The sequence below is a fragment of the Heptranchias perlo genome, chromosome 35 (assembly GCF_035084215.1).
Source record: "Heptranchias perlo isolate sHepPer1 chromosome 35, sHepPer1.hap1, whole genome shotgun sequence".
Classification (NCBI taxonomy): Eukaryota; Metazoa; Chordata; class Chondrichthyes; order Hexanchiformes; family Hexanchidae; genus Heptranchias; species Heptranchias perlo.
In genome coordinates, this window is record NC_090359.1 from 15,460,639 (window position 1) to 15,473,913 (window position 13,275).

The 13,275-nt window shown below is 46.2% G+C and overlaps 1 non-coding gene across 1 annotated transcript; it reads left to right on the forward strand.

Annotated features, from left to right (window-relative positions):
• The first annotated feature begins 5,658 nt into the window (after positions 1-5,658).
• On the forward strand, positions 5,659-5,731 carry trnaf-gaa (transfer RNA phenylalanine (anticodon GAA)). Its single transcript has one exon. It is a non-coding gene; the product is annotated as a tRNA-Phe (tRNA).
• Positions 5,732-13,275: the final 7,544 nt, after the last annotated feature.

Here is a 13,275-nt window from a genome sequence, read left to right on the forward strand (position 1 = left end):
AACCTCTGGTCTGTCTCTCCCTATGTTTGAGTCACTCTATGTTTATATGTATGCGTGTGTGTCTGTTTCTTTGTGTAGGTGTGTCTTTCTGTGTATTTTTGTGTCTGTCGATGCATGCGTGTGTCTCACATTTTCTATGTTTTCCTGAATGCGTCTGTTTCTCCTTCTTTCTCTCTCTCACTCTCTCCCGCGCTCCCCACATAATTTTACTCTGGACATAATTGAACAAAGAGATGAAAAAGTGGTCGGGAAGTCTTTTTTCAACAGTGGCCTGTGGAAAATTAAACAAACTGTCATCAAACAATCGTTCAAAAAGAATCAGTAAAACATGAAGCATCTGTGGTGAATGTACGGTAACACCCAGCATCGATTCCTCGTTAGTACAGTGGTGAGTATCCCCGCCTGTCACGTGGGAGACAGGGGTTCAATTTCCCGACGAGGAGGTTATTGCTGCTTTAGAAGTTTCACTTTCATTTATCTGCAATATTGGATGTTGAAAATACAATGAAAAACTGACTCGGCCTTTCCCACTTCCACAATTTGATTTCACAGCGATTTTAAAATCTGCTCTCTGCCTCACTCTTCAGCTCGATGTGAGAACCACAATGATGGGCAAGAAATAAAATGCAGAATTGTGCTGTGGACAGACCGGGTCTGAGTCACCAGCCCGAAACAGGGAGAGACCGATCGAGAGAGAGAGACAGACAGAAAGAAAAAAGATGGAGATACAGAGAGAGACAGGTCTCGGAACAGGCGCAGATGAGAAAGCAGACTCGGAAGATCTCACATACAGCAATGAAAAGGATGCATGTTTCAGTGAATCTATTTTAACTCCTTCTTTGATGACAGTTTGTTTAACTTTCCACATGCCACTGTTGAAAGAAGACTTACTTTCTATCTCTTTGTTAGTCAAGGTCCAGAGAAAAATTATGTGGGGAACAGGGAAAAAGTGACAGAAAGAAAGAAAGAGAGAGACACTCAGAAACGGGTAGAAAAAGTGAGACACACGCAGACATATTCACACATACACAAACACACACATTCATAGCTACATACACACTCACACAAAGACACACCGGCATGTACACACAAACATACACCCTCCAATAACCTGAAAGTAACACAGGACTACTTGCCAAACAGCAGAAGCAGCATGCTATAGACAGAGCAAAGCAATCCCACAACCAACGGATCTTCTGCAGTCCTGCCACACCCAGTTGTGAATGGTGGTGGTCAATTAAACAACTAACGGGAGGAGGCTCTGTGAACATCCCCATCCTCAATGATGGTAAAGCCCAGCACGTGAGTGCAAAAGACAAGGCTGAGCTGTGAGCAACCATCTTCACAGAAGCAAGTCTTACATCGAGGTGAAGAATGACGCACAGAGCAGATTTTAAAACCGCTGGAATATCAGTTCATTTAAATTGAGGAAAGTGGGAATCTCCGAGTTAGTTTTGCACTGCACTTTCCACATCCAATATTGGAGATAAAAGCTTTTGAAGGCAGCGAAAGTTTAACCTCCTCGTTGGGGAATTGAACCCCGGTCTCCCACGTGACAGGTGGGGATACTCACCACTATACTAACGAGGAACTACTATACTGATTCTACACTCACCCCAGATGGCGTTAAAAATGCTTCATGTGTCAGTGAATTTCTTTTAACTATTTATTTGATCACAGTTTGTTTAATTTTCCACGGGCCACCGTTGAAAGAACCTTTAACATTTCCATCTCTTTGTTAGACAACGAACAACTGACTCTGTCTTTCTTTCGTTCTTTCTTTCTCTTTTATCGTGGTGAGTTGCCCCGCCTTAGTCCGTGGTTTAATTCCCCGACGGGGAGGAAGCATTTATTAGACGCCAACTTTAATTTTATGTCTTCGCCAAGCTTCTTCCTAAAAAAAACTACAGAGAAAAATAAACAGCTGATTGTTGCTTTCAGAATATTATTGAACGGGGACTGGATGCAGAGCAATTGTGATTTTAACTAACTAGTGATTAAGGTGATAGTTTGGAAATCCATTCGTTTACCCCGCGGAGGTTCGAATCTGGTAGATTTCAGATCCTGTCTTTTTTCATCCCCTTTCTTCTCTGCGTTTCAAAATTCAACAAGTTTCTTGTAGAATTAATAATTCTGAAGTGAATTAAAATTCCACAGCATTGAACACCTCGAGTTTTATGCTCATTTTAATTGACCTGCAAGATTTCACGAAATCTACGACAGAAAAAGAACAAAAATCAGCCAAATTATCGATCGTCTGTCTCTGTATTTCTGAGTCACTCTATGTGTCTATGTATGTGTGTCTGTTTCTGTGTGTGTCTGTTTCTTTGTGTCTGTGTCTGTCTGTCTGTGTATGTGCCTCACATTTTCTATCTTTTCCCGAATGGGTCTCTGTCTCTTTCTCTCTCTCACTCTCTCCCGCGCTACCCACGTAATTTTACTGTGGACATGATCAACAGGAGATGGAAAAGTGGTCGGTAATTCTTCTTTCAACAGTGATCCGTGGAAAGTTAAACAAAATGTCATCAAATGAATAATTCAAACAGATTCACTGAAACGTGAAGCATCTGCTTCTAATATCTCCTTCTGTGGCTCGGTGTCAAATTTTGTTTAAAAAAGCTCCTGTGAAGCCCCTTGGGACGTTTTGCTACGTTAAATGTGCGATATAAATGGACGTTGTATTAGTAGTTGTTGTTGTTGAAACTGATTAAAGTTTCTCTGTCACCCAGTGTCCATGTCAGTGTTTCTGTCAGTCTGCAGCAGAAAGTTATCGGTTGATCAATGGCGATTACAACAATTATTCATCTTTCACAGAGTTTCATTAATTTCCTGTAATTAATGTAATCAGGTTCTTGTCGCTACAACCTCAAACTTTAGCTCGGTGAATTAATGGTTTAGTTTGTAACAAGTCGTGTTACCTGCGCAAAGCAGCCGCACAGGAGTTCCAAATCCACCCTCTCGCCACCATAAGATCATAAGACCATAAGAGATAGGAGCAGGAGTCGGCCATTTGGCCCTTCGAGCCTGCTCCGCCATTTAATGAGATCATGGCTGATCTGATTTTTACCTCAACTCCACTTTTCCGCCTTTTCCCCATATCCTTTGACTCCCTCGCCACTCGGCAATCACATTAACTGAACTTTACTCTGGCCCAGTGTCACCGCGCTGAAATCGCGTCTTTCTCCGGCAGATGATTTTAACATCAGGGTTGCTGGTTTATGAGTGAAAAGTGATCCCGCTTCACTCTAGGGGCATTGGACAAATTTGTAGATGCCGTGTGCTGGGACCACTGCTTTTCTTGATATATATTAATGACTTGGACTGGGGTGTTCAGGGCACAATTTCAAAATTTGCAGATGACACAAAACCTGGAAGGGTAGTAACCAGTGAGGAGGATAGTGATAGACTTCAAGCGGATTTCGACAGGCTGGTGGCATGGGCGGACACGTGGCAGATGAAATTTAACGCAGAAAAATGTGAAGTGATACATTTCGGTAGGAAGAACGAGGAGAGGCAAAATAAATTAGAGGGCACAACTCTAAAAGAGGTACAGGAACAGAGAGATCTGGGGGTATATGTGCACAAATCGTTAAAGGCGACAAGGCAGGTTAAGAAAGCCGATTAAAAAGCATACGGGATCCTGGAATTTATAAATAGAGGCATCGAGTAAAAAATTATGGAAGTCATGATGAAACTTTGTAAAACACTGGTTTGGCCACAACTGGAGCATTGTGTCCAGTTCTGGGCACCGCACTTTAGGAAAGATCTGATGGCCTTCGAGAGGGTGCAGAGGAGATTTACAAGAATGATTGCAGGGATGAGGGACTTTCGTTACGTGGACGGACTGGAGAAGCTGGGGTTGTTCTCCTTGGAACAGAGACGGTTGTGAGGAGATTTGATCGAGATATTCAAAATCATGAAGGGTACAGACAGAGTCGATAGAGAGAAACTGTTCCCATTGGTGGAAATGTCAAGCACCAGAGGACACAGATTTGACGTGATTGGCAAAAGAACCAAAGGTGAAATGAGGAAAAACTTTTTTGCACAGCGAGTGATTGGGATCTGGAATGCACTGCCCGAGGGGGTGGTGGAGGCAGATTCAATCATGGCCTTCAGAAGGAAATGGATAAGTACTTGACAGGAAAAGAATTGCAGGGCTGCCGGGAATCGGGCGGGTGAGTGGGACCAGCTGGATTGCTCTTGCATGGAGCCGGCGGGGACTCGATGGGCCGAATGGCCTCCTTCCGTGCTGTTGCCTTTCTATGATTCTAGGATTCGAGTGGGCCAAGTAAAGGATCAGGACAGATAATACCGAGAACAATTCAAAAAGAAGCACAAGTTGATGAAACCAGCACTGGTGAAATTGCTGGGTGGATATGAAAAGGATGGGCCGTGGGAGGGGCTGTGCTGCTATTCTGCAACAATTTGAGGCGCTGCTTATTGCTGTGGTTCGGGAATTGGACACAATACTTCAGATGAGGCCTGAACAATTATTTATAAACGTTTAACATAACTTCCTTGCTTTTGTGTTCTATTTCTCTATTATTAAGCCAAGGAACCGGATGCTGTTTTAACGGCTTCACCAACTTGTGCTGCCACAGTCAAAGATGTTGATCAAAATTACCAGGAACACATTGAGTCAGCTCACTCGGCACAGGCCCGGGACTGAGCCTCGGCTTCTCTTGCTCCGTGGCTCAGTCGCACACCTCGTGAGATCAGCTCACTCAGTACAGGCTGGAGATTGAACATGTGCCCATCCTGCTCTGTGTGGGATTCAGTGCCACATCAGTTGAGATCAGCTCACTCAGCACTGGCCGGGATGGCGGAGAGAGACAGAGACACGTGTTGTGATCTGTAACTTTTTATAAACACTTCAGTTTATTTCACTCCGTGTCCAAAACTGTGCGGTCTCCCCTGGTGTGTCAGCTTTCTGTGTTTATACAGACTGTAATGTATTGAATTGTCTCTTGGATCACACGGAGTGGTAGACGGGGCTCTGTGTGCGGAGGGTTCGGGGGGTGAGCTCTGATTCCCGCCCTCTTCTGGATTGAAAGGAGAAAAGAATGAATGAGCGAGAGAAGCGATGTGGGAGAAGGGATGATGGAAGAATTTGTCCATGAACCTGATTAAAATGGCCCAAAAACAAGATAATATTAAGATATCATCAGCAGAACATTAATATAAGATGTAAAACAAAAGCTAAATACTGCAGATGCTGGAAATCTGAAGTAAAAACAGAAAATACTGGAAATACTCAGCAGGTCAGGCAGCGTCTGTGGAGAGAGTTCTGATGAAAGGTCATCGACCTGAAAGGATGTTTCTCTCTCCACAGATGCTGCCTGACCTGCTGAGTGTTTCCCGCATTTTCTGTTTTTATTATTAATATAACCTGAGCTCTGTCGAGCGTTTGTTGGTCGATTCACTGATAAAGCTGGGAATTGAGGGGAAGCTGATTCATGGCGAACCCCAGCTCTGAATCCCCCCGGCAGAGAGTTCAAGGAATGTTTAATATAAATGAGATTCAACGACAGGATCAGAAAATCTCTCCTTGATGGTCGGTCTCATTCTCCCGAAGTGAGGAATGAGCGGGAGGGGCAATTCCACCCGGGGTTATATTTTATTCCAAGGGGATGACGCAAAAGTACTACTTACAGTGGGGCCGAAATAGCTCAGTTGGGAGAGCGTTAGACTGAAGATCTAAAGGTCCCTGGTTCGATCCCGGGTTTCGGCAGTTTTGGGTTATTTTGTTTCTTCTTCTTTGGGCCGATTCTCAAACATTTATTTGCACTGACATTTTTACCCGACACTGAACGGTTGGGGATGGAATAGAGAGACATCAAGGATGTCTGTATTTAGCTTTTATTTCTCTATTTCCTTCTGCCTTTCTCTCTGGTTTTTGTCTTTCTCGGTGCTCGATGAACATTTGATTTGATGCATTTGTCCTAAACTGATGCCTTTTCCACATCTCAGGGCGGTCAGACACGCTCTGTCTGTCTGTTACTGCTTGTGACCATTAACGGGAACAGGCCGCGAGTTAAACATTTATCAGCAAACCGCCAGAGAGATAACACAGCGGGAATAAAACACATTGCCTCACATTGTTAGACACCGAGTGACACAGATTGTAATGTGTGTCAGTAAACAGACCCGGAAAACAGAGTCCGAGAAAGGAAAGAAATAGAGAGATAGAAAAGAGTGATAAAAAGAAAGAAAACCCTTTCTCCACCCCAACAACAACAACTTGCATTTATATCGCGCCTTTAACGGAGTAAAACGTCCCAAGGCGCTTCACAGGAGCGATTATCAAACAAAATGTGACACGGAGACACAAAAAGAGATATTGGGACAGATGAGGTAGGTTTTAAGTGTCTTAAGGGAGGAGAGAGAGGGAGAGAGGCGGGAGGTTTAGGGAGGGAAATCCAGAGCTTTGGGCCCAGTCGGTTGAAGGCACGGCCGCCAATGGTGGAGCGATGAAAATCGTGGATGCGCAAGAGGCCTGAATTGGAGGAGCTCAGAGATCTCGGAGGGTTGTAGGGGTGGAGGAGGTTACAGAGATAGGGAGGGGCGAGGTCATGGAGGGATTTGAACACGAGGAGGAGAATTTAAAATTTGAGATGTTGGTGAACTGGGAGCCAGTGTAGGTCAGTGAGCAGAGGGGTTCTTCTCCTGAACGGTGGTTTGAATGTTTGGGGGCGGGGCTGTGATAAATATCTTGATTTAATATAATGATCCCACTTTTCAACTACCACCGAATTATTACAATGCTGACCTGCAACAATCTCGAACATACCGCAAAACAAGACATTCAGATCAATGGTCACTTTAGCAAGGAGTTTAAAAGATTCTTCTAAGAAGGAGAAGGCTCAAGAAATGGACTGTGAACATTTCATGACGGCCTATTTATTTGTGTCCAGGGAGAGGGATGAGACACATGAAATGTTTCACACATTTCAAATCTCCGCGTTCAGACTGCCGATTGTATATTGATCAGGAAGATGGCTGGTAATAATCTGAGACCCAGTGAAGAGGTGAGAACAGAGCAGCAGGGAATGATCCCAGAACAATAGGAGCCAGCAGCTCACCGTCTGGTCCCTGTGTCAGGGACAATACACAACACCTCAGCTCCAGACCAGGAACAGAGAGCTGCTGTTAACGTGGCCCAGCCCTCGCAAACTGCTGGAACTGTGGGATGGAAATCAGACTTTGGGTCTCGGAGGCTGCTTTAGGGGCTCAGTGGCTCATCGAAAGAATAATTTCCATTAAAGAGCAGGGCTCTGCTCCATCACAGACTGATACTGTACAGTACATGGCAGAGTAAAGCTCCCTCTACACTGTGCCATCAAACATTCCGGGGGCAGGTGCATCAAGGGTTAGATGAAGATTAAATCTCCCTCCACACAGTCACAGAGGATGTCGTTTGTGACTTTGACAAGGGCCGTTTCAGTACAGTGGCAGGAGTGGAAACCTGATTGGAGGGATTCAAACATGGTGTTGTGGGAAAGATGGACATGGATTTGGGAGGTGACAAGACTTTGGAGAGGAAAGGGAGGTGGGAGATGGGGTGGTAGTTTACAAGGACACAGGGGTCAAGGGTGGGTCTTTTGAGAAGGAGGGTGATGACGGCAGATTTGATGGGGAGGGGGACAGTACCTGAGGAGAGGAGACCATTAACAATGTCAGCTGACATGGGGCCAGGAAGGTAGGTTGTGTGGTCAGCAGATTGTTGGGAATAGGGTCGAGGGAGCAGGAGGTGGGTCTCATGGTCATGATGAGCTCAGAGAGGGCATGAGGGGAGATAGGAGAGAAACTTGGTGAGCTCGGGGAAGGGAGGGGAGCGGCAGAGGCAGCTGAATGGATGGTCTCAATCTCAGTGACAAAGAAGTCCATGAGCTCCTCGCACTTTTTGTTGGAGGTGAGGGTGGAGGAGTGAGGGGAGTGGGGTTTAAGAAGACGGTTTGTAGTGGAGAAGAGAAGCCGGGGGTTATCTTTACATTCCAGGATGATCCTGGAATAGTGAGCAGTTTTGTCAGAGGAGACAGGACCCGATAGTGCTTTATGTGGTCCAGCCAGATCTGGCGATGAATGGCCAAAGCAGTTGTCCACCATAAACTTTCAAAGCTGTGTCCCTTGGACTTAAGGAAGCAGAAATGAGGGCAGACCCAGGGGGATTGACCAGGGTGAGGGAGACTGATGGCTTTAATGGGTACAAGGGCGTCAAAGGTGGAGGTGAGGGTGTGATTGAGCAAATCAGTAGCTGCAGAAATGTCGTGGTGAATGGAGGGCCAAAGTCCAGAGAGTTGGGAATTTGAAAGTGCTGTTGTAAGTGAACTGGGGGAGGGTTTTTTCCAGGGATGAACACAGAAGGAAGTGGGTTAGTCCCACTCCCCGGCTCTTTCCCCACAGCCCTGCAATTTATTACACGTCAACTATTTATCCAATTCCCTTTTGAAAGTTACTATTGAACCTGCTTCCACCTCCCTTTCAGGCAGTGCATTCCAGATCATAACAACTCGCTGTGTAAACAAATCTCTCCAAATCCCCCAATGATTTCCTTCAATTTATCTGAAATCTGTGTCCTCTGGTTATTAACCATTCCATCACTGGAAACAATTTCTCTTTACACACTCTGTCAAAACCTTTCATAATTGTGAATACCTCCTTTGAATCGTCCGTTAACTTTCCGGTTGTAGTCTCAGTGCCCTTCCTGCTGGTGCTTTATTTCAGTTCCCATGTGGTCTCGCGGTTAGGATTCTTGGTTTTCACCCAGGTGGCACGGCTTCGATTCCCGGTGTGGGAATAGTGAACTTTTAGTTTCAGCCTCCCAATTTGCCTGCAGTCCAGGCTGTGGCTGCTGCTTTCTCTCTCACTTCTGTGTCAGTCCCACAATCACACTGAGAAATGAGGCAAACCACAGCTCTTCAGGCGACAGTGCACCAAAAACTGAAGGGAAGCAAGCAACAATGTCACGACAGGTTGGGCAGCAGCTCATGGCCAAGTGTTTGACTACAGTCCTTTTATTATTTACTGTAAAGCCCGAGTCTGAGTGAAACACACACAGAACATTCGGGAAACACTCAGTGAGTCGGGCCCCATCTGCGCAGAGAACGGACCAATTAACTGAGAGTCTCAATGAGACGAGGAACGAGACACGGCCCCCTGTGAGAAACAAGGAACTTGCATTTGTATAGCACCTTTCACATCCTCAGGACATCCCAACGCACTTCTCTCGAAGATCAGTCACTATCGTTTTTAAGAGAAGGTAGCAGACAAGTTGTGTACAGCAAGATCCCACAAACAGTGATGAGATATTGAGCCGATCTCCTGTTTGTTGGGTGCTGATGGTCGAGGGAAGAATGTTGGCCAGGACACCGGGAGAACTCCCTGCTCTTCACAAATTGCCACGGGATCTTTTACACCTCGGAGCAGAAAGAAGGGACCCCCATTGAACACCTCATTCAAAGGACAGCACCTCTCACGATGCAGCTCCCTCTCAGCACGACACAGTCAGTCTGGATCATGTGTCCCAGTCCTGGAACTGGAGCTGGAACCCACACCCTTCTAAACACCAGCCTGACTCTCTGGTGTTACTCTCACCCCCGGCTAGTCATGAAACAGACTGTGCCACTCCCAGAGTAACTGATGACCACAGCCTCAGCCCTGGGTCCCGGTCTGCACCATAACCGCAGCCTGATACCGCTCATAGAAAGTGGCGTGGGATTCCTGAGTTCATTCTATGATGTGCATTGGGGGAGGGGGACCAGCTGGATTGATCTTGCATGGAGCCGGTAAGGACTCGATGTGCCAAATGGCCTCCTTCCATGCTGTGACCTTTCTATGATTCTCTGATTCCATGTGGGTGGAGAGGGATACAAGGAAGTGATCAGAGATGGCCTTATCCATGATTGACACGATCAGGAGAAGAGAGACCACGTGAGATGGCAAGGTCGAGGGGGTGGCCATGAATATGGGTCGGGGAGTTTCTATGCAGGGAGAGATTAAGGGAGGATAAAGTATCACACAATAGACTTGTTAGCAAAATTGAAGCCCATGGGATTAAACGGACAATGGCAGCATGGATACAAAATTGGCTAAGGAGCAGAAAACAGAGAGTAGTGGTGAACGGTTGTTTTTCAGACTGGAGGCAAGTATACAGTGGTGTCCCCCAGGGCTCGGTATTAGGACCACTGCTCTTTTTGATATATATTAATGACCGGGACTTGGGAGTACAGGGTATAATTTCAAAGTTTGCAGATGACACGAAACTCAGAAATGTAATAAACAATGTTGAGGATGGTAACAGACTTCAGGAGGACATAGACAGACTGGTGAAATGGGCAGATGGAATTTAATGCAGAGAATTGTGAATTGATACATTTTGGTAGGAAGAATGAGGAGAGGCAATTTAAACGAAATGGCACAATTTTAAAGGAAGTGCAGGAATCGAGAGACCTGGGGGTGTAGTTACACAAATCTTGGAAGGTGGCAGGACAAGTTGAGAAGGCAGTTAAAAAAGCAAATGGGGCCCTTTGCTTTATTAATTGAGGCATTGAATACAAAAGCAAGGAATTGATACAAAACCTTTATAAAACACTGGTGAGGCCTCAGCTGGAGTATTGTGTTTAATTCTGGGCACGAAACATGAAGAAGGATGTCAAGGCCTTAGAGAGGGTGCAGAGGAGATTTATTAGAATGGTACCAGGGATGAGGGACTTCAGTTATGTGGAGAGACTGATTAAAGTTCCATCTGAACTGCCCCATCAAACATTCCCAGGGCAGGTACAACACGGGTTAGATACACAGTAATGCTTCCTCTACTCTGTGCAGTTGATATCTCGCCTCAGATTTCAGATAAAAGGTTGGTTTCCTGGACACTCTGCTGGTGTCTCTCTGTCTCTCTGCACTCAGTTACACCGCTCTCTACCTCCCTCTGCTGGTGTCTCTCTGTATCTCTGTACCCAGTTGCACCGCTCTCTACCTCCCTCTGCTGGTGTCTCTCTGTATCTCTGTACTCAGTTACACCGCTCTCTACCTCCCTCTGCTGGTGTCTCTCTGTATCTCTGTGCTCAGTTACACCGCTCTCTACCTCCCTCTGCTGGTGTCTCTCTGTATCTCTGTAATCAGTTACACCGCTCTCGACCTCCCTCTGCTGGTGTCTCTCTGTATCTCTGTACTCAGTTACACCGCTCTCTACCTCCCTCTGCTGGTGTGTCTCTGTATCTCTGTACTCAGTTACACCGCTCCCTACCTCCCTCTGCTGGTGTCTCTCTGTATCTCTGTACTCAGTTACAGCGCTCAGTCTGTCCCCGCAGCTCCTTCGGGAGTTTGATGATTTTGAAATTAAGTCTTTTTCCTCTGTGACTTGTGAAGTTTTGATCAGTGAAATGTTTGAGAAAGAGATGGAATGAGAGCTTTAAGTGTGGGACAGAAGTTGTTTAACGGAGAAGGCACACGATGCCTTAAATTGAGCAGTGGTTTCCCTCGTGCAGCGGTTATCATGTTGACATCACTCATGAAAGGTCTCTGATTCAATCCCGGGCGGGACCATTATTTGGGAAATTGCTCCGCGTGAATCTCCAGGATGAGTTTCTTCTCCTGTGAAAAGCGGGCGATAATTGATTTTTCCTGTTAAATTTGGCAACCGCTGCACCACATTCCTTTCAGGGAGAAGGGATGATGGAAGAAAGTGCCCATGAACCTGATTAAATGAGGCCAAACACAAGATAATATTAAGATATCATCAGCTGAACATTAACATAACCTGAGCTCCGAGATCTGATCGGGTCCCATTCCCCCAGAGTGAGGAATGAGCGGGAGGGGAAATTCCACCCGGTTTATATTTTTGTCCAAGGTGATGTCACAAAGTCCAATTTACAGTGGAGTCGAAATAGTTGAGTTTGGAGAGCGTGAGATTGAAGATCTAAAGGTCTTTGGGTTTGATTCTGTGTTCGGTGATTTTTGTTGCTCTGTTCTCGTTCTTTGAGTCGATTCTCGCATTTATTTCACTGAAATTTTAACCGGCACAGAAAGGTTGGGGAAGAAATAGACAGGCATCAAGAATGGGAAATATTGATAGTGTCTTTATTGAGTTTTTATTTCTCTTTTCTCTTCTGCCTTTTTCTCTGGAATTTCTCTCTCTCGGTGCCGGGAGACCATTTGATTTGAGGCATTTGTCCTGAACTGATGTCCTTTCCACATCTCGGGGCGGTCAGACCCGCTCTGTCTGTTACTACTTGTGACCATTGACGGGAACAGGCCGCGAGTTAAACGTTTATCAGCAAACCGACAGAGAGATAACACAACGGGAATCAAACCCATTGGGCTTGATTTTATCGGGGAGGGGGGTCACGGGGGTCATGAGGTCATGGGTGGGTCAGTCATCGGGGGCATCGGCGAGTCAGTCTTCGGGGGTTGGGGGTCATCGCGGGGGTCGGAGATCATGGGGTTCGTAGCTCGTGCAGGGGTGTCGGAGATTTGGAGGGGGTCGGCCGATCGCCTGTGTGGGATCACGGCCGGTTGGCTTGTTGGGCCAGGGGGAAGCACTCCTGCACCTCGGGGCCCACAAGCTGTGCGATAAAGGCATTTACCTGCTGTTTCGGGCCTTCTCGCCTCCTCTCATGTGGTGTGAAGGAGAAGGCCCAGGAATCCCGGCCCCCAAGAGTTTAAAATAAAAAAGCTGTAAAAATGGAGGCCCACATGCTAGCGACATAAACACTCACACACAGACATATACACACAAACATACACACACCAATAACATGAAAGTAACACAGGACTACTTGTCAAACAGTATGCTGCAGATAGAGCGAAGCGATCCCACAAACAACGGATCAGATCAAAGCTCTGCAGTCCTGCCACAGCCATTTGTGAATGATGGTGGATAATTAAACAACGAACGGGAAGAGGCTCTATGAACATCACCATCCTCAATGATGGTAAAGCCCAGCACGTGAGTGCAAAGTTTTAGAAACCGTCTTCAGCCAGAAGTGCCGAGTGGATGATCCATCTCGGCCTCCTCCCAAAATCCCCACCGTCACAGAAGCCAGTCGAACATCGAGGTGAAGAGTGAAGCTGAGAGCAGATTTTAAAACCGCTGGAATATCAGTGAAATTAAATTGGCGAAAGTGGGAAACTCCGAGTCAGTTTTACACTGTATATTCCGCATCCAATATTGGAGATAAAAGCTTTTGAAGGCGGCGAAAGTTTAAACCCCCCGTAGGGGAACTAAATCCCGGTCTCCCGCGTGACAGGCGGGGATACTCACCACGATACCAACGA